The 22,000-nt window shown below is 44.3% G+C and overlaps 1 pseudogene; it reads right to left on the bottom strand.

The window, feature by feature from the left end:
* The window catches only part of LOC125394891 (cofilin-1 pseudogene), a 29,436-nt pseudogene that overhangs the window by 1,340 nt on the left and 6,096 nt on the right, over positions 1-22,000 (bottom strand).

The raw sequence follows: 22,000 nt of genomic DNA, 5'->3' as shown, positions 1-22,000 counted from the left end.
GTGGTGGCGCATGCCTTTAATCCCAGCACTCAGGAGGCAGAAGTAGGCAGAGATCTCTGTGAGTTCGAGGCCAGTCTGGACTACAGAGCGAGTTGGAGGACCAGCTCCAAAGCTACACAGAGAAACCCTGTCTCAAAAAATTGAAAAACAACAACAACAACAAAACAAAACAAAAAGCAAAACAAAATAAAACAACAAAAAAGTTTGCTTAAATGTTTGCTGAGCTGGACAGATGGCTCAGCGGTTAAGAGCACTGACTGCTCTTGTAGAGGCCCTGAATTTGGTTCCTGGTGTTCAGAATGGCTGTTCATAACCATATATACCTCCCGCTCCAGGGGATCTGATACCCTCTTCGGCTTCCAAGGGCACTAAACACACATATAGCGCACGTACATACAAGAAAGCAGAACACTCATACACACAAAATAGGAACAAACCTTTGCTTTGTTTGCTTAAAATTATGTCTATTGTCTGTCTGGGTGTGGTGGCTCACATTTGCAGTCCCAGCACTGGGGAAACTGAGGCAAAAGGTTAGTTGAACTAGAGTGAGACCCTGTTTCAAAAAAATAAAATAAAAGGTATGTGCACACCTTCAATCCCAGCACTCTGAAGGCTGAGGCAGGAAGATCTCTGAGTTCGAGGCCAGTCTGTTCTACAAAACAAGTTCCAGGGTTACACAGAGAAACCTTCTTGAGCCCCCCAGTCTCCACAAAAGAGCACATAAATTGGAGGGCCGAGGATGGAACTCAGTGGTGGAATGCTTCTTGTCTAGCATGCAGAAGTGTCTGGGTTCAGTTACCTGGGCTGTTGAGAAAGGCTGTATGTAAAGCCGGTTTTACCCCTACTGAAGGAAGGACGGAAGGAGCAGCGGTGCGACAGAGGCTCACAGTTTGGAACGGCCGCACGAATCCTGCAGCTCCGTCTTTGCACTCAGCTTGGAAGTCCAGGTTCTCTAAATTAGTGAATTTACTTAAGATACAAAACAGATAAAAACGTAACCTTCTGGACTCCTCTCAGGACGTGTGGAAAAACAGGCTCACGGGGTTCTGTTTCTTGCCACCCATCCCACAGTAGATGCGTGTACTCTGTTTGGTCACCGTGCAACCTTTTCTGTGCCCTTATCTGATCTCTCTTCCACCCCAGGCGGTGGAGGGGCCTTGAGAGGACTGCATAGGTGGGTGGAGGAGGGGCAGAGGTGCCAGAGACGCGCTGAACTCAGCAGAAAGGTTGCAGCCCCTCAGCCTGTTTCTGCACCTCTGCTCCTCGCAGTGTGAAAGGCATGCAGGCGCGAGGCAGGTCCAAGCATATTTTTCTTGAAGTGGATGTTAGCACAGGAGGGAGTTGGAATTAATGGGTTTTTATCAAGAAATAGGAGGAGTTGGCGGCTGCATGCTATTGATGTAAAACTGACCACAGCTTACCACCTATTTCTCCTTCTTTGATCTTCTGCCACGATCTCCACCTTTTAAAATTTTGATTAAACCTATGAATGACATGGGAAATACGCCTTCCTTAAAGGCAAGTAGATTTTATAAAATCTAAATTAACTGTAGAAAATCTGACTTATTTTACATTTTAAATAGCTGTGGGGCTGGCGAGAAGGCTCGGTGGGAAAAGGTGTTTGCTACCAAACCTGGTGACTGGAGAGGGACCCTGGGAAACCATGTGATGGAAGAGAGATCTGACTCCCTCAAGTTGTCCTGACCTCCAAACTGGTACCCACGCACACGCATGCACATACAATGCGATTTAAAAATTAGAATAACAAAACATTATAACTTTCTAGAAATATCCTTTGAGATGACTCAGAGATTGACGCTCCTGTTACTGGCCCTTGCCTTCCTCCACCCCTCCCTCTTTTCTTTTTCTTCTTCCTTTTCCTGTTTTTTTTTTTTAAATTACTTACCTACTGATATGCACATGTGTGTGCCTGCATGCGTTTATGTGTAGCACCTGCATGCAGGAACCAAAAGAAAAATAATCCAAAACAAAATAACAACAACCACACAAACCCTGATGAATTATTTTTATAAAACATGACAAGTTATTATATAAAGTGTTCTCTCTCTTTCTCCTCTACACACACACACACACACACACACACACACACACACACACACACACTAGAATTACTAAACACAAAAGAAAAAAACTCAGAGTTGTCTTTATCCCTACAGCGTGTTGTTCCAAAGGTCAGAAGGATATCTGTGAGACCCTGCCTCAAAGTAACAGGACTGGAGAGATGCTCATTGGGTAAGAGCATGGTGCTGCTCTTGCAGAGAACCCAAACTTTGATCCCAGCATCCATAGGAGGTGGCTCATAACTGCCTGTAACTCCAGCTCCAGGGGATCTGATGCCTTCTTGTAGACTCCATGAGCATAGGTACTCACATGCAAATACATGTATAATACATTTTATATATTATACGTGGATATATTTAAAATGCATGTATATACACTTTTATGAAACATGATAAATTATTATATAAAGTTTTGTCACACATACACTGTCTCCACACACACACACACACACACACACACACACATACACACACACATACACTTTTTGTTTTGTTTTTGAGACAGAGTTTCTTATTGTAACAGCCCTGGCTGGTCTGGAACTTGCTCTGTAGACCAGTCTGGCCTTGAACTCACAGAGATCCACCTGCCCCTGCCTCCCAAGTGCTGGGGTTAAAGGCGTGAGCCACCACCACCCGGCTTACACACATACATATAATTAAAAGTAAAATAAGTGCATTAAACAGCAACAATATCCCTGTAAAAAAGAAAACAGCGTACCGAGGAAGCATGTATTGGGCTCATAGGTTTCCGTGCGTGCGGCAGGGCCAAAAGCGCAGCTCCATGCTGTTGCTTACAGTAGCCCAAGGAGTTCTCCCCCAGATAAAGTTAGATCTTTGGCTTCAACTCGGAAAAGAACCTCAGGATGAGTCAGTATGAAACAGGGTTGGGGGCCTGGGGAAGTACCTCAGCAGTAAAGTGTCCGCTGCACAAGCGTGAGGCCCTGAGTTCGGGTCCCTGACACCCACGTGGAAGCCTCGTACAGTGGCACGCACATCTTTAGCTTCAGAGCTGGGAGGACCAGAGTTGGACGGATCCCCTGAGCTCGCTGGCCAGCCAGTCTAGATAAATTGATGAACTTTAGGTTCAGTGAAAGACAGAATGCCAACAGCAGCAACAACAACGAAATAGAGTGGAGAACATTAGAAAAGGATTTTCCGTTGTGATTTATTTAAAAATAGTGCGCAGAGACGTCACGCCTCGCAACAAGGCCCACGTGGGAGGTTTAGTGGAAGAGGAGAGAGAAGGGCCAGAGAAGGGGGCACGGGGGCGGGGCAGAGACCAGTCCCTGGGGACAAGGGGGGGGGGGGAGAGAAGGGGGTGGACAAGGGCTACCTTTTAAAAGGGAACATCGAACGTGGCCAGAAAGTGCTCTTAGTTGCTACAGCTGAGGATCCTGTGAGGACCCCAAGGGCGGCCAGTACAGATGCCTGAATACGAGCATGCTAAACATTGACCTCTGGTCTCTCACAGATGTCTGTATAAACACACACACACACACACACACACACACACACACACACACACACAGACAGAAGGGGTGCGCTCAGGGAAGCACACCAAAGCAAGTCTGAAAATAGACTTTCTGTTAAGTGCCTTTTACAGTGATCTGACCAGACGGCTTGGCAGCTAAAAGTGCTGTTGTTGGGCCTGACAACCTGAGCGCCCTGTTCAGAACCCACGTGGCGGAAGGAGAGGCCTAACTCCTGAAAGTTGTCCTCTGACCTTGACAGGGTTTCAGACGAAGTTAAGAAGTTTTTACTGTGAAATTTCAGTCTAATTTTTTTGGGACTCCCAGAAAATACTGAAACAGGGGAAAGTGAAGTCCTTGATATGATGGGGACTGTTCTAGGTTAGACAGGTTTAGCTCAAGCGCTGAGGCACCAGAGCCCACACCCACAGGAAACTTCCACTCAGTTGGTGGCTCTCAATTCTTATCTGGTGAACTGCAAGAATGATTTCTCAGGCCCCAGAGAGGATGAGTTCTTTTAAAAATAATTTAGAGCAGGTCCATAGGTGTGAGCTCAAGAGAAAGTGAGCAGAGCTCACTCCTGTGTGGTCGGAGCAGGGCCCAGGGAGGGGCGCCATTCAACTTCTGGTTTGCGGGGGGGGGGGGGGGGGGTAAGATGGATAGCAGAAACCTGGCTGGGGCGTGGGAGCCGAGCCGGGAATCCGGGAATCCAGTTGACCCACTCATGAGATGTCCATATGCCTCTCCATCCCAGGCATACGACTGACGTGGTGCCCATCACACCCTCATATATGGCTTCCATGGCTGTGTGAAGGAAAAGGACGTAATAAGAAACCGGAGCGAGAGCAGGAGTCCGCACTGAGTTTGGAATTTCTGGCCATCAAGATTTGGTGCGTGTGATCGATCAGTTTCTGTCCTTTGCTCCCTTGTGCAAGGCATGGAAAGACTCTGAGGTCTCCCGTCTTTGCGTCTCAAGACAGACCGGCCACTTAGGAGACCTGAAACCGGACAGTTGCTTAGAGAATACACATTTGGACTTAACTCTGTTTAAAGACAGGTTTTACAGGATCTTTGCCTTATGTGTAGCTCAGCCCCTTTCAGTCAGTGACCTGTTCACAGCAGATCTGGCTTCAACGTAGGCCGTACACAGAATAATGACTCATAAAGCGGCCCCAGGCGGAGCGTGGTTCTCCCTTCGGCTGAGAAGTTACTGTCTTAAACATCAATTCAACGAGAAACTGACATCTCAAATGTTTTTTTTCTTTGTTTTTTACTAGTTTGGTCTTTCAGGGCACGGATTTGAGACCCGCGTCTTTGCAGATCCGATGAGGCACCTCCAAATGTTTAAGGTGCAACACTTCACAAAGCAATATAGAGCTGGGAGGAGAAAGCAGACAATTCTATGGGGAATGCTGTAGTTTCTAAGGGGAATTAGATGCTGCCCATCAAACCAAGACACGAGGCTGTTCAGGACTGACTGAGGCCCAGAGGGTAACTGACAAAACCGTTTCCACTAACTGACCTTGGGGGCTCTTTGACCAAACCTGAATTTAGCTGCACAGCCACTGAGTTGATTCCTAGCCTGTAACCACATTCCAACCCTATCTCCAAGGCAGACTTCTGAGAGCCAGAGCTAAGGGAGAAGCTTAGAAAACAGGAATTTGTTTCTTTTTGGTGTAATTCAACCTGAGGGCTTTTTGTTTAAATTGTCATTTTGGGGGGAGCAAACAGAAAGCTTTCTTCAATCCTGATGGTACTTCCTCGGTTTGCTATAGATAAGAGAAATTTGCCTTAAAGCATCGTGTTGATTTATTTATTTATTTATTTATTTATTTATTTATTTTTAATCGGGGGAGGGTTTTCTCCCCGTTCTTTGGTGCCTGTCCTGGAACTCACTCTGGCCTTGAACTCACAGAGACCTGCGTGCCTCTTCCTCCTAAATGCTGGGATTAAAGGTGTGCATTACCACCACGTGGCCAAGTTGATTTTTTTTTTTTTTGTTTTGTTTTTTGAGACAGGGTTTCTCTGTAGTTTTGGAGCCTGTCCTGGAACTTGCTCTGTAGAACAGGCTGGTCCCGAACTCACAGAGATCGGCCTATCCACCTGCCTCTGCCTCCCAAGTGCTGGGATTAAAGGCATGTGCCACCACTGTTCAGTCCCTGAGTTGATTTTTTTTTAAAAAAAAATATTTATTTTAGTAAAATTTTTGAACCAGGCACGCTTTTAATCCTAACATCTTGGAAACAGTGGCAGGTGGATCTCTGTGAGTTTAAGGCCAGTCAGGATTACACAGTGAGACCTTTTCTAAAAAAAGGAAAAGAAAATAAAAGGAAAAAAAAGAAGAGAAAAAGAAACCATTTATTAGGTTAGAGGACAATCAGAAGGAGTCACTTCCCTTCTTCCTTGTGGATTGGAGGAATCAAACCTAGGTCCTCAGCCTGGGTGGCAGGCGCCGTTATCAGCTGAGCTACCCCAATGGCAGCAATAAGTTGGTTTCAGTTTAACTTTGCTTTTGATAATGTGTTTGTTTCTGAGACAGGGTTTCTCTGCGTGTCCCTGGCTGTCCTGGAACTCACTCTGTAGACCAAGCTGGCCTCAAACTCAGAGATCCACCTGCCTCTGCCTCCTGAGCGCTGGCTGTGATTAAAGGCGTGTGCTACCATTACAGGGCTGTTTTTCTTTTTTCTCTTGTTATTTCTAATTGCTTTTTGTTCAGAGTCAGCCTGGGTTTGAGGGCCAGGATGGTTTCAAACTCTTGATCTTTCTGCCTTATTCTGTTGGGATTTTCTATTTATTTTTAAGGTGATGATCGATGTGTTGTTAGAGGAGAGAGATGTGTAAGTTTCTCGTGTCTATAACATCTTAGCGTATTAAAGGCTGTCTTTCGCGGTATTTGAAATGATACTGAGTAATAAATGACTGACTCCTTTTCTATCGGGGACTTGGTGGCCATTGTCCTTCCCTCCGGTGTTATCTAGAAGTTCATTTACCCAGACCTAAGCCAAATGATGTCTATCAGAAACCAAAAGATAAGAATATTGCAAGGCCACCCCTTCTCTTCTAACACATACATGATATAGTTTAGCTGCTCAATGTTGTCTCATGTAATGGTCTTAAAGACAAGTAAACTTATCATCAACATTTGAAAATGTGGTCGTTTCTGTCCAAGATAAAGATTTCTTTCTTTTTATACACAGCTAGGAAACCATAGCCAGGGTGTTAAACAGTTGGTTAAGTGCGTGTCTAGCACACAGGAAGCCCTGGTTAGATCTCAGAACAGAAACCTATTGTGTGGGGAGTGCACGACTGTAATCCCAATCAATGCTTAGGAAGTAAATGCAGGAGACTCAGGGGTTAAATGTCATCTCAGTTACATAATTTTATTTTATTTTATTTTTAAAAATTTCCACCTCCTCCCATTTTCCTTCCCCTCCCCCCACCCCCTTCCCCTTCCCTCCCCAGTCCAAAGAGCAGTCAGGGTTCCCTGCCCTGTGGGAAGTCCAAGGTCCTTCCCCGCTCCATCCAGGTCTAGGAAGGTGAGCATCCAAACAGACTAGGCTCCGACAAAGCCAGTCCATGCAGTAGAATCAAAACCCAGTGCCACTGTCCTTGGCTTCTCAGTCAGCCCTCATTGTCAGCCACGTTCAGAGTGTCCGGTTTGATCTCATGCTCCGTCAGTCCCTGTCCAGCTGGCCTTGGTTAAAAATATTTTTGTGCATTGGTGTTTTGCCTGCGTGGATGCGTGTGTGAGGGTGTCAGAGCCACCCAAACTAGATGGTTGTGAGCTGCCATGTGGGTGCTGGGAATTGAACCCGGATCCTCTGGAAGAGCGGCCAGCGCTCTTCTTTCTGAGCTATTTCCCCAGCTCAGTTACATAGTTTTAGATTAGCCTGGACTACGTGAAGATCGTCTCCAAAGTGGACAAACATCCCCTCCAAAGGAGCAAAGTCAAAAGCCATTAGAGGAATTGGTAACTTTGGGGTTACTGTTTCCTGGACAAAGACGGGCTGCCGCTGAGTAGTAGCTAAATCTTACAGAGGAGCAATGTTCTTTCTTAAGCATGCCCCATGCTAACTAATTCATGCTGCCAACTGCGGCTTTAGCGTTGGAGAGTCCTGTCTGGGGATGAGATTTGGTTGAGTGAGGTAGAACTGTGAAGGCAGCCAAGATGTTTGGTTTTCAGAGGTAGGAATGACCCTCGACCTTCATGGGGAGGAACCTAGACTTTGGATCACCCAGGTCTGGCTGCAATCCTTGTTTTGCCATTTGCCCTGTCTCAGAGTGTAGGGGGCATTGCGTAAATGGCCTTGAGCTCCTTCCTCTTGGGTAATGAGGCTACTCTGGGTTCCCTTGGGGGTGACGAGGTGAGTAACAGAGGGATTGGCTTCAAAATGAAGTTTCTCTGGTTAAGAAATCCCCTAGCTATTCCATTGCACCCGAGCTGCTTTTAGTAAATTGTTCGTGGGGCAGTTACTGAAATTCTAGGATGTTAGCTATTATTATCAACTGCTATAATCAACTAAGTAGCTCGAGATTATTCGCCTGACCGGTGGTGGCGCATGCCTTTAACCCCTACACTGGGGAGGCAGAGGCAGGTGGATCTCCATGAGTTTGAGGCCAGTTTGGTCTACAGAGCGAGTTCCGGGTCAGTCTCCAAAGCTACAGAGAGAAACTCTGTCTTGAAAAAAAAAAAAGATTGTTCTCTTAGTCCCTAGCTGTGCACCCCTCAGACTGGTGCTTTACCAGTAAGCTATGTTCTTAGTTCTTTTGAACTTCAAATCATTTCTTCCTCAATAGAGTTCTTCTGAGAGAGTTGTAGTGATGGCTTTCTGGCCAAATGAAGCTTCTTCTGACGCTTGAATATATTTCTGTCTTCACTGCATCTAGGCTTAAAGCAATAAAAAAAAATATTTTCAAAAAATCAAGCCCAAACTAAACCACACGGGAAAATTAAGAATACCTTTTTATAAATGTGTGGGCAAGAACAGAGTGAAACCAATTTTTCAGTCATAGGGAAATCGACTTGACCTAGGAGAGCACATTTTACGAGTGAAGCTGTTACTAAAGCCGCCAGGAAGCTTATACTAATCGGCTACAGATACAACCGGCTCCAAACCCTTCCTTTAGTCATCTGGTCCGTGTGGTCCTATGGAGTTATTACTATGTCTTCTCCAGTCTCAGCTTCTCCATCTGGCTGCCCAGTAGAACCACCTGTGTTCTCTGCCCCACGTTCAGAGATCGTGACTGAACTGGTCTCATGCAGAGCCCGGGTGTTGTTTGAGTTTCTGTTTTCTGGTCTTTAACTTGCTGCTGAGAGCGGAACCCAGGCCCTTTACACACATGCTAGGCCAGTGCTCTCCCATTGAGATATATCCACAGACATTTCTCTAAAAATATTTATTTTTTATTTTATGTATGTAATGGATTTGCCTGCATGTGTCTGTGTGCACACACGTGCCCCGGTCACACACGGGTCTTCATTGTTTAGCTCCAGGTAGATGACAGAGGTGTCCCTCACCATGGTCCTCCCTGATGTCTGCAATTCTAGGTGAATCCTTTCATTGGAAGAATAGAAGCCTTTGCATAAATTGTTTTTTGGCTGTGCTGAGCTTTCCAGAGAGAGAGAGAGGGAGGAAGAGGGGGAGAGAGGGAGGGAGGGAGAGAGAGAGACAGAGACACAGAGACAGAGAGAGAGAGAGTTGCTTGACAAGATTGCTTTGGTTCTAATAGTGGGAAGGTCCTGAGGCACTGGTTGGAGATTATCATCTTTACAAGGCCCCCTCGTGAGTGCTGCCCAGCTTGACAGTGGAGCCCTGCAGCCATGGTTGTCCACCAAATCTCACAGCCCTTCAAACTTGCAATGTGTACAAAGGCAGCTCTAGGAGCTAAACATTTCCTTCTCTAACTTCCTCCATGGTTTATCACCGAGTAAAACAGTTACCTTAATCATCTCAGGGTCCAAGGGTTGAGGCTTTACTCCTTTTCAAGAGATGGTTTTCTGGAAAGATTTCTAAGAAAACACCTTGGCAAAGGGGTAAAAAATTGACTATTCAGTGACCATCAGACTGGGAGGCTCACAACCTTTGGACCACAGACACAGGTCACCTACTTTGGCTGTCATATAGGACTTCTGGGGACCAGCACATTCTTATTATCAGAAAATACTAAAATTTAGTCATAAAGTAGGTTAGAGGTGGGTAGAGAGGCATGTCTTAGTAAAACTATAGAGGTTTTTTTCTTTTTTGTGTGTGTGATTTGCTGGCATATGGAACAAATACAGGAAGTTCAGAGACTGGAACCTTTCTTTCTTTCTTTCTTTTCTTTGGTTTTCAAGACAGGGTTTCTCTGTGTAGCCCTGACTGTCCTGGAACTAGCTCTTGTAGACCAGGCTGGCCTCGAACTCACTGAAATACACCTGTCTCTGCCTTCCGAGTGCTGGGATTAAAGATGTGCGCCACCTCTGCCTGGCAACTATAGACATTTCTAAGCATTTTATTTAAACCACCAATAGTGTGACTATCGATCAGTCCAACTCAGATATATCCTCTTGAAAAATTGTGTTTTCTTTTCAGTACAGAGTCTCACTCTGTAGCCCAGGCTGGCTTCCAGCTCGGTAGTTCTTCTTGGCTGTCCAAGAGTTCAGATTGTAGGCGTATGCCACCATGCCCTGCTGAAGTTTTGGCCATTTTGTTCTTGGGGTTCTGAGTAGTAAACCAAGGCCTTACATATAACATGTGCTCTATCTCTGAGTCATACCCGAGTCCATTTCTTTCTCTCTCTTTCTCTTGGGGTAGGGAGAAGGGAAGAGAGTACTGGGATTTGGACCCAAGGCCTTGTCGGCCAGGGTCCTACTACTGACTCATGTCCTCAGCCATTGTTGTACTTTTCATTCTGAGATAGAGTCTCACCGAGTTGTCCTGGCTGGCTTTAAACTCACTCTGTAACTGTGACAGGCCTTGTATTTGTGACTTTCCCAACTAGCTGAGATTGTAGGCTTGTGTCACCATGCCTGGCTAGAATGTATAACTTTTTTTTTTTTTTTTTGGTTTTTTGAGACAGGGTTTCTCTGTAGCTTTGGAGCCCATCCTGGAATTAGCTCTTGTAGACCAGGCTGGCTTCGAACTCACAAAAATCAGCCTGCCTCTGCCTCCCAAGTGCTGGGATTAAAAGCGTGCACATCCACCACCCGGTTGAATGTATAACTTTTAATGTACTTTGGTTTACTGGTTCATAGAACTCGCCAAATTGCAGGAGATGGTGTTGAATGAGAACGTGTTACTATTAAAATGCAGTGTCTACGATATTCGTGATTTGTAGCTTATACCAAAGAGAGACAAAAAGTAGGGCATTCACATCTTTGCTCCCAGTGATTCCTTTTTTGGTGGTGATAGTGGTGGGCACCAAGTCCAGGGTCTTGGGTATTTTTACCTCCAACCCTAGCTCCCTAGTGATTCTTTTGTTTTTCTTCTTCATTTTCAGCCAAGATCTTGCTAAATAGCTCTGATTAGCCCAGCCCAGCAGGAGCTATGTACCTAGGTTGGCTCAATAATTCCTTTTAACTGTGGTGGAGGGGTATCTTGTGTCTAACAGCCTCTCTGGCTTACACTTCCTTTCCTGTGCAGACTTTCCCCTTGGCTCAGCATCTCTGCTGAATCATCACTCATTAAAACTTTCGCTGCTCCGTTGAGGGACCGCCTGATCGTCCCTTCCTTCATCGCCCTGCTTAACATCCGGAACCCCAATGCCTGAATGGCCTCAAACTTTTAATCCTCCTGCTTCAGCCTCTAGGGTGGTGGAATTATAGGAATGTAACACCACTCCCAGCTGTGTCTGAAGTAGTTTTATCAATGAAATATTTTTGAGGCATTTTATGACAGTAGTTTTCAAAAACATCTTCAAGATAAGAACTTGGGTATGGATAACGCGTGACTAGGAGATTCTGAGTAGATAAAAAAATACCTGTTCCAGCTGGGTGTGATTGTGCGCGTCTGCAGTCCCGCGCTGGGGCCACAGAAATGGAAGTTTTAGGAATTCAGGGTCTCCTCATCTACACCGAGAGTTGGAGGACAACCTAAGCTACCTGAGACTGTCTCAAAAAAACAACCAAACCATTCCCACTTCCTCAAAACACTTCGTTACACAGGCTATTAAGAGCTAAATATACTACATAAATGATTATTATACCCCTCTCTTGACAGCCATATGAATTACTTATATTCAACTGACAACATTCGTCTCCAAGATTTTTCCCCCTAAAGGATATTATGTTTCTTCTTGACGCTTCTAGAGCAATTGGTGTGAACACCGTGAGTGTAAGATTTATCAACCTATAAGGCTTTAGTAGGCTATACCCCACCCCCGCCCCGCTCTGTACACACGAAAGGAGGGAGAGAGGGCACCTGATATTCAGTGGGCCTAGAGAGGCTAAATGCAGAGTCTAATGACGTCAACCATCTACAAAGCCCTTCAGGATTTGTGTATTCCGTGAATCATTGTTTATATGTCCTGTAAGGTTTGTTTTTTTTAATTGTTTTGTTTTGATTTGGTTGTGAGAGAGACTATCATTGGAACTTACAGCCCATGCTAGCTTTGAACATGTGGCAATCCACCTCTCGCATACTCCTGGGTGTTGGGATTATAGAAGTGAGCCACCTTGCCCAGCTTTTTACAAGAATTATTTTAAAAAATTCAGAGTGTAATATAATTGCCTCATTTTCTTCTTCCCATTCCTCCCTCCAAACTCTCCCACACGCCCTTGTTATCTTTCAAATGCATGGCCTCTGTTTTCATTGATTGTTTCTACGTGCATGTATAGATACAGTTACATACATATATACACAATGTGTATTCCTAAATATAGCCTGCTCAGTCCGCACAATGTTCCTTGTATATACATTTTCAGGGCTGCCCACTGGATACTGAATAATCAGTTGCTATGCTTTTCCCTGGAGAAGACTATTTCTCCTACTCTCGGCGTCCCTTTGCTTTCTGTAATTCCTTGTGTAGGGCTGAGTTCTCATAGGCTGTCCCTCACAGAGTGTCCATTGTTGCCCTTGTTCAGCTCATGTGTGGACAGTCATATGGGCGAGATTTTACGGGTGTCGCTTCTGACGTTACTCAGAGACACACGGTCTCAGAGCAAACACCCTATCCTCTGACTCTTGCAGTGTTCCTTTCAGCCCCCTCTTTTCTAAGGTCCCTGAGCCTTAGGCTAGGGAATTGTTTTGTTGCTGTGTCCCTTGGGACCGGGCTTCACAACTCTGCATTTTGACTGGTTGTGATTTTGTTTAATAATTTCCATTTATTACGAAAAGATGTTTCTTGTTTGTCTGTTTTTTTTTTTCTTCAAGGACGAGGACCACACTTTTCTGCAGGTATAAGGCTATTTATTTATTATTTTTAAATTGGTTTTTCGAGACAGGGTTTCTCTGTCCATCAGTCCTGGGTGTCCTGGGACTTGCTCTGTAGTCTAGGTTAGCCTTCAACTTATTATCATCAGTGTGTGTGTGATCAGGATGCTTGTTGGGGAACGCAGGTAGAGGTTAGAGGATAATTTTGTAGAGTTGATTCTCCCCTTCTACCTTTATGTTGGTTCTGAGGATTGAACCCAGGATATCAGGCTAAGGTGTCAAGTGCCTTTACCTGCTGAGTCATCTTGCCTGTTCTTTTGATTTAATTTTGACCTTTTAAAAAAGTTTTTAATTGATGACAATGCTTCTGTCTCTGAAGTTAGCACCAATCTGTTGCTATTAGTCAATGTGAGACTATCTACTGCTGCTGTTTAAGTGCTGGATATTGAACCCAGGACCTTGTGCACAAAGCCTCCTACCATTAACCTGCATTCCTAGCCTCAATTTATAGCTAAACTCTTTTTTTTTGGGGGGGGGGTTGGTTTTTTGGTTTTTGGTTTTTTGAGGCAGGGTTTCTCTGTGGCTTTGGAGCCTGTCCTGGAACTAGCTCTTGTAGACCAGGCTGGCCTCGAACTCACAGAGATCCGCCTGCCTCTGCCTCCGGAGTGCTGGGATTAAAGGCGTGCGCCACCACCGCCCGGCTCTAGCGAAACTCTTAACTGCTTCAAGGAGCATTCCTTGAGAATGGAGCCTGGCCAGGCTTTGATTTCATGCACCTTTCTCTTGCCAATACACACACACACACACACACACACACGACCAAACCAGGTTGTTTCAAAATGACTTAGGTGTTAGTTCCAAGAGAAAGCTGAGCTATTTAGTATGACCCTGTTCTAAAAAGAGAAAGGAAGGACAAGGAGGAAGAAGAGAAAAGAGGAGGAAGAGGGCTGGTGAGATGGTTTAGTGGGTAAGGACACCAAGAATGATGAGCTGAGTTTGATTCCTAGAACTCACATGGTGGAGGGAAAGAACCCACCCCCCACAGGTTGTCCTCTGACCTCCATCCACATGGATGCCATGGCCCATGCTCTCCCCACCCGCACATACAAACAAATAAATGTAGTAAAAACTTTAAGAAAAAGAACGAATGAGCAGTGGTGGTAGTGACAATCAAAATTGAGACATCGGAGAAGACTACCAGGACACCTACTACTTTGCATACTAATTAACAATGCAAATAGGTACTAGTTTTGAAGTTGAGTTTGCAATGTCTTTGTTTTAGCACCCTTTCATCTCTTCGGTATCGGGGGCAGTGGTCTGGCTACTAATTAAAAGAATGATATGAGCAAGAAAGGCCGACAGAAAGCAAGCTTTCGTGCAGGGATGGAAGAGAGAGTGCAGACGAAAACCAGCCAGCTCTCAGGCAGAGAGGGAAAGGCATGTAGGTGGGAAGTTAGCTTGTCTTTATCTCCCTTCTCAAAGGGACTTGCTGGAGGCAAAGAATTTGCCCGGCTTGTTTCTCCAGCCTGTGTCCGAAAGCCCCCTCCGCTTTCCCATCTGAAAAACTATAAGGACGTTGACTACGGTTATGTAAGCTAAAAAGGAGCATATATTTATGTATTCATTTATATACTGGTGATAGCAACCAAGCTCAGTAGCTCACGCATGCACGGCAAGCACTCTGCTGAGCGTTATAGTCAGTCTATCCTAAGTATAGTTGTAACAAAGCATTTCTAAAACTACTTAGTTAAATGAGAAAGTTTTCTGTCATTTTGTATTTGCCATCTTCTCTTCAGGTGAGGTCTAGTGGCAGGCCCCTGTTTCTCTGCTACCCAGCTTCCCAAGCACTTTCTTTGTGATAGGATACTATTACCAAGTGGTAGTGGTGCATGCCTTTAATCCCAGCACTCAGGAGGCAGAGGCAGGTAGATCTCTGTGAGTTTGAAGCCAGCCTGGTCTACAGAGTGAGTTCCAGGACAGGCTCTAAGGCTACACAGAGAACCCCTGTCTTGAAAAAACAAACAAACAAAAAGAGAAGAGAGATAGGGTCTCACTATGTAATTCTGGATCTTTGGGTGTACCTGCAATGTTACCCAAAGTGACCTCAAACTCATGGCAATCCTCCTGTCTCAGCCAACTTGATGTTGGGATTACGAGTGTGTACCATCATGCCTGGATCGTTTTTAGTGCTAATAGTGCAGGATATTTTAATTTTACAGTAATTGAAAAAGAACTTTCCTGTTTAGACAAACTTACCTTTGGAAATGAACTATTTTTAGGGTTAAATGTTAATTTGTAGTGCTAGTTTCATGTTCATAGGAGATATAATTTCCAAAGACTATAAGCAAAATCTTATACCTTTTATGATCTGCCATATAAATGTCTTGCAATACAGTCAGACACAGTAGAGCATGTAAAGATGTATGTGTTACTAAAGATTTTCAATAGTAATAGGGTACATTATAAATAGTAGGTGGAGATTTTATGTTTTCAGTGGAAAAATTAAGATTTCAAAAAACTCGTACCTGCCACTTGTTTTCTGACAACCACATAATACTGAAATGTTTATTTTGATGATTATCTGGGGCTGGAGAGATGGCTCAGTGGCTAAGAACACTGATTGCTCTTTTAGAGGACTTGGATTCGATTACTAGCACCCACATGGCAGTTCACAACGGTCTGTAATTCCAAGATCTAATGCTTATAGACATACATGCAGGCAAAACACCAATGCACATAAAATGAAAAACACTTTTAAAAAATCCTATTATGAAATATATTAACATTTTAAAGAACTGAGTAACACTGGGGTAGGGGAGCTTGCCTGCTTGTTTGGTTTCTTATAGGATCTTCCATTTCCCTTACTGAAAGCATTGAGCCCACAGGACCCTCTACACTAGAGCATCTCCATGGCTGAAGACAGGGTGAGTTCAGCAAGCACGAATCTAGACAGCGGCTTACACCAAGCTAATGCCCTGGGAATAGCTCTCAGCTAATCCAGGATGGGAACATTTGGGTAAGTGCTTGTGGATGGATAAATCTTAAGGCATTCTCCGTCTCCCTTAGAATGAGGGGGGCTGCCTTCCCCTTCCTATCTCCTTGATCTTACCTCTCAAACCTGGGAATTATTCTTGTTATTAATTACATACCCCTGTCTTTTGATCACAGATCTGTTTTCAGAGAAAGGCTGAGCTTATACTCTGTAACTGTGCTTAGTGGGCTTAAATTCCAGGTATGCAATGATCTAAATGCGTAATCTTGGAGAAAATCACCTAAACTCTCTGAGCTTAGTTTCCTTATCTGTAAAATAGGAGTAATCATGATACCTATAAGGTTGGTATACTGCTGTGCCTAGTGGTAGGCCCTCCGTAAATGGGAGCTAGCGCTGTGTTTGCAGGCTCGCTCTTTCTTCCTTCCTTCCTTTCTTTCCTTCCCTCCCTCCTTCCCTCCCTCCTTCCCTCCCTTCTTTCCTTCCTTCCTTTCTTTCTCTTTTTCCCTCCCTCCCTTCCTTCCAAGTAAAAGCATCTTATCTTATGTGTTCCAGGATGGCCTCAGATTTGCTGTGTGGGTGAGGATAACTCTAAAGTCCTTATCTTTATGCATAATCTTTATCTTTTTTTTCAAAACAGGATTTCTCTGTGTCACCCTGGCTGTCTTGGAATTGGCCATGTAGAACAAACTGGCTACCAACTCAAGGATCCACCCGCCTCTGCCTCTCCAGAGCACTGGGTTTAAAGGTGTGTGCCACCACTTTCTGGCTGTGCCACCACCGCCGTCTTTCAAGTGCTGGGGTCACGGGGTCATCCTCCCACATCTAGTACCAATGGGGAAAAAAAAAGAGTACGTATTAGCCTTTTTATGTCAGGTGTATTTACAAGTATTTTCTAGTCTTATCACTTAGTGTTATTAATCACCTTATAGTTTTTGTTGGTTCTGTTTTATTTTAAGATGAAGCTTTGCTGTGTTGTCCAGGCTGGCCTCAAACCCCTAGGCTCAAGTGAGCTTCGTATCTTGTTTTTAAAGCAGTTGGAGCTATGTTTGCGCATTGTTAACATCTGACTGCTGCTGCTTCTTCCTCCTCCTCCTCCTCCTTTTTCTTTGTCTTCGAATTTAGAAAGGGTCTCATACAATCTGGAGTGTCTTTGAAATTGTTTTTGTAGCCAGGATGACCTTGAATTTTTGATTCTTCTGCCTCTACCTCCCAAATGCTACGGCCACACTTCCCAACTGAGTTTTTATATAATGAGAAGCTCATACTTTCACCGGGCAGGCTCTCTTAGTTTAAGATCATAAAGTGTTCCCTTGGGCAATATGTTACCAACAAGATTATTGATTGAACACTGGTTAGCTGAAATTTTGAGTGATGTCTTCTAAAAGTTTTAGCTCAGGGATAGTGAGATGGCTCATCTGGTAACATAAGCCTGGAGGCTTGAATTAGCTCTGTGGAACCCATGTAAAGATGAAAGGGGAGAGCCAGCTCCACAGTACACACGGCATGGCCTGTGTTCCCTGGATGGACCTCAAGCCTCCTGACATGATTCACACACATGATGATGATACATGACATTTAAAAAGAAAATGTTTTAGTTTATACCTGGCACCATAGTGCATGTTCAGCAAATGTTCAGCTTCGAAATGAAGAACAAGAAGGTGTGAAGTTGGGCCTGGTGGTGCAGGTCTGTAATTCTAGGCTCTCAGCAAGTCCAGAAAAAGGCAGCCCCGGTTCCAAGGCTTGATTGGACTACTGAGTGAGTTCAGAGCAAACCTGGACAACTGACGTCGACCCTGTCTTGAAAAAAAAAAATTAAGGACGGTAGGGTGGCTAAGCATTTGCTGTCAACTGTCGGGACTGGAATTTGACCCATGGAACTCACAAGATGGAGGGAGAGAACCAACTCATGAAAGCTGTTCTCTGACCTCCACAAGTGCATATGAACCATGGCATTTACACACACACACACACACACACACACACACACACACACACACACACACGGAGAGAGAGAGAGAGAGAGAGAGAGAGAGAGAGAGAGAGAGAGAGAGAAAGAGAGAGAGAAGATTTAGGGTATAACTTGGTGGAAGGCTGGTAGAATGCTTGTCTAGCATATTTGGAACTTTGGGTCAGTCCTTAACCTTGCAAAAAGACAGATCAAGACCTTGATTGATGTTATGCTAAGTGAGCGAATATAGAAGATGTACTTGAAACATCTTTTTATCTCCAGCCCTCAGACCATCTCATAGTGACGGCAAGTAAGGAAGGACTCAAAACTTAAACTAAAGAACAACATAAAACAAACACAACCTACCCCAAATCCCACGAGGATGGAGTGTGTTAAAGAGACCAAAGAGTCAACTCAGCAAGTTCTCAATGACCAAACAGGTGTGTGTGTGTGTGTGTGTGTGTGTGTGTGTGTGTGGTGTGTATCTATGCATGTGCATCTGTGTGCATGTGTCTGGGAAGGCTAGAAGCTGACCTGAGGTGTCATTTATCTGGTGCTGACCATTTTGTCTTTTTGAGGCAAGACTTTTCACTGGTCTCTCTGATCTGTCAGCATTAAGGCCTGGGGAGCATTTTCCCTGGTACTGGGAATGTAAATGTGTACTACCATGACTGGCTTTTTAAATGTGGGCTCTGGGAACTCAACTCGGATCCTTCCAAATGAGCCCTAAACCTAGAACGTTTAGAGTAATAAGAAATGTATTAAAAAAAAGAAAATTAAAAAAAAAGAAAAAGAAAAAAATAAAGACAAAAGAAAAAAAGAATAAAATAAAAAAGTCATAATCGATTATAGACCATAATACAAACTAAACAGCCAAGAACCTAGTTTAAAATAAATAAATGATTGAATAAATAAACAAATAGGAACGAACTAATGGCTCTCTCTTTTAAGGATATGGCGCATCTTGGTCTGCATTCGAACTTCTTTCTAAAGAGTGTAGAATGTATTGGGCATGGTGGCACATCCCTGTAATTCTAGCACTTGGCAAGTGAAGAAATGGAGGGTTGGGAGTTCAAGCTTGTCTTTGCCTTAGTAGCAGGTTTGAGGCCAGCCTAGGTCAAGTAAAACTGTCTCAAAAAACAAAGCCTGGCATGGTGGCACACGCCTTTAATCCCAGCGCAGAGAAGCAGAGGCAAATGGACCTCTGAGTTACAGGCCAGCTTGGACTGTAGAGTTCCAGGACAGCCAGGGCTACACAGGGAAACCCTATTTCAGAAAAAGTAAGGAAAGAAGAAACAAACCAAACCAAAACCAACCAAACAAAAAAAATGTGGAAAATGTAAAGGGAGGGGAAGGATTAAGTTTTGCCGAGAAGCCAGACAAACTTTGCTTTGGCCAAGTGACCAAGGTCAGCAGTAGCTTGGCTGATCATAGGTCATGCTGATGCAGTATATTCTTGATTCAACGGGAAAAGAAACGCATTTTACCTGGGGGCCTTGCCCTCCACAGGACCCCCGGGTAGTCATGAGAAAAACAACCTAATCCCACTTCAGGGACATCATACAAAACACTTGACCTGTCCACCTCAAAACTGCCCCGGTCATCAAAAACAGTGTCTGAGAAACTGTTAAAACAAACAGAACTTAAGCAAACGTGACTAGACATGTTGTGGCCTCTTCTTGGTGGGGTTTTGGAAACGAAAAAAGAAACAAGCAAAGTTGCTCAGAGGGTGGACTGTAGTTAATAATACTTAATATTAACCTGGTGGTCGTGGTGCATGCCTTTAAGTCCAGCACTCCGGGGGCAGAGACAGGAGGGTTCAAGGCCTATAGAACCAGTTGCAGGACAGGCTCCAAAAGCTACAGAGAAACCTTGTCTCAAAAAACCAAAAAAAAAAAAAAACCCTTAATATTAATTTTGATGAATGAACCATAGTCATATAAGATATCAATACTGGGCTAAACTAGCTGTAAGATACAAGGATGTTGTCTGCATTTGGTTTGTAATAAATCGATTCCGTATTTTAAAAGTTTAGTTAACCCACATAATGGAAGCTGGGTGGCGGTGGCATATGCCTTCAATCATAGTACTCGGGTGGCAGAGGCAGGCAGATCTCTGTGAGTTCGAGACCAGCCTGGTCTACAAAGGGAAGTCCAGGACAGTCTCCAAAGCTACAGAGAAACCCTGTCTCGAAAAACAAACAAAAAAAACAAACAAAAAACAAACAAAAAAACAAACACCCCCTCACAAAACAACAAAAACAACAAAAGATCAAAAAAATAAAACAAGCCATATAATGGTGCACACTTGTGATTCCAGCCCCTGCGATGTGGAGAAAGAAGACTAGAAGCTCAGTTGTCTTTGGTTATAGAAGGAGTTCAATGCCCCTCTGGGCTGTCCAAGACCCTATCTTAAGTGAATAAAGACCCGAGGAGCATACTGTTTATATCCAAAGGATGTCTGTTGTGAAGGAGAATCCTGGTGGTGTTTGTTGTGGTAGGGCGTAGAGAAGAGACTGTCCGAGAACAGACGGAGTTCCCATGACTATGAAGGAAACATTTCCCCTGGGGTTTGAGGGGGACAAACAGCAGCTAGCTGCCTGGGGAGGAGAAGAGAGAGAAGTGTTTTCTTGTTTAGCTTTTGTCTAAATAATACTAATGTGTGAGGTCAGATTGGTTGTCTCCATTCTGAAACTCTTTTCGGCATGGCCCATCCACTGTGGTTGTTGTTGTTGATTTCCTTGTGCTGAGTTGACCCAGGCCCGTGTCACCACACCAGTCTAGAGAATGCTGGAAGGAGACAGGAGACGGCAGCAAATCTGATTCCCATGGAGCAAGTGGTTTCTTCCTAGGTAGAGCGGGGCAAGTGTAACAGCCTCTCAAGTCTTCTCTGGGGCATTGCAGAAGCACTTGAGAAGCACTTCGTTCGAGGGGAGGGGTGTGTGCAATCAGTGCTCTTCAGGCCAAACTCTCAAATTAAGTGGATTGAAGGGAAAGAACTTTTTCATTTCTTGGTAGGCGATGTCCTGTCGCTCTGTTGACCATTGCCTAAGCCTCCTACCTGTTTTGGGTAAGGCCGATAGATTCTTGAACCGTTTGCCTACTCATGGTGCTATTGAAATCTGTTTCCCCGTTTGACAGTAAGCCCCAGCTCCAACCTATCCACTTGGGTGCCTGGTTCTTCCTTGACCTCATCAACAAACGCCAAAGTAGCCATCTTGCATTACTCCATGATTCTGCCTGTCTTGCTGGTCTGGAACTCATGAGTTCTTGGAAACATTAGACTCTTCAGCCGTGGGGACTAGAAGTCATGCCATCAAGCCTGGCTTATCTGTTTCTTTTGTGTGGATTTTGATTTTTTTTTTCAGGGTTGTGTTTGTTTTGCTTTACTTCTGGATCTCACTGTCTAGCCCAAGCTGGTCCATTAGTAACGATGGTACTGCCTTAGCCGCGGTAAGTGCTGGGGTTACATGCACATGACGCCATGACTAACTTGTCTTTGGCCTACTGAATTACAGTCCTTTGCCCAGTGATTTTTCTAGTTATTAGAAGGACGAACGCTAGGCTGACTCAGCAATATAGTGCTTGTCTAGTATGGGGGAGACCCTAGGTTCAAAGTCAGCCCTGTTAAAAAGGAAAACAACATGCAAGGGTGGTAGCAGAAAGGGTCTTAAAATGCAGTCTATGATTTTGATAATTTTCTTTTGCTACATTTTTGCTTTTTTTGTGTGTGTGTTTGCATGCTCTATCAAATGTGTGAGTGTGTGTTTTGAGTGTTTTTTTTAAAAATTGTGTGTGTGTGTGTGTGTGTGTGTAATTCTTTAATTTCCCAACTGGACCAGAGAAGAATGTCAAGTATCCTGTTTGTTTCCCTAAGTGAGGGTCTCTCACTGAACTCAAAACTGTTATTTTAGCCCGGCAGTGGTGGTGCACGCCTTTAATCCCAGTCCTTGGGAGGCAGAGACTGGCGGATCTCTGTGAGTTCAAGGCCAGTCTGGTCTACAAGAGCTAATTCCAAGACAGGTTCCAAAAGCTACAGAGAAACCTTGTCTTGAAAAAAAGAAAGAAAGAAAGAAAGAAAGAAAGAAAGAAAGAAAGAAAAAGAACCCCCAAAACCTCAAACCTGTTATTTTATTCCTTTCCCCTCCACCTTCTTTCCTG

The sequence above is a fragment of the Myodes glareolus genome, chromosome 21 (assembly GCF_982192425.1).
Source record: "Myodes glareolus chromosome 21, mMyoGla1.1, whole genome shotgun sequence".
NCBI lineage: Eukaryota > Metazoa > Chordata > Mammalia > Rodentia > Cricetidae > Myodes > Myodes glareolus.
This window is presented reverse-complemented; position numbering and strand designations above follow the sequence as displayed.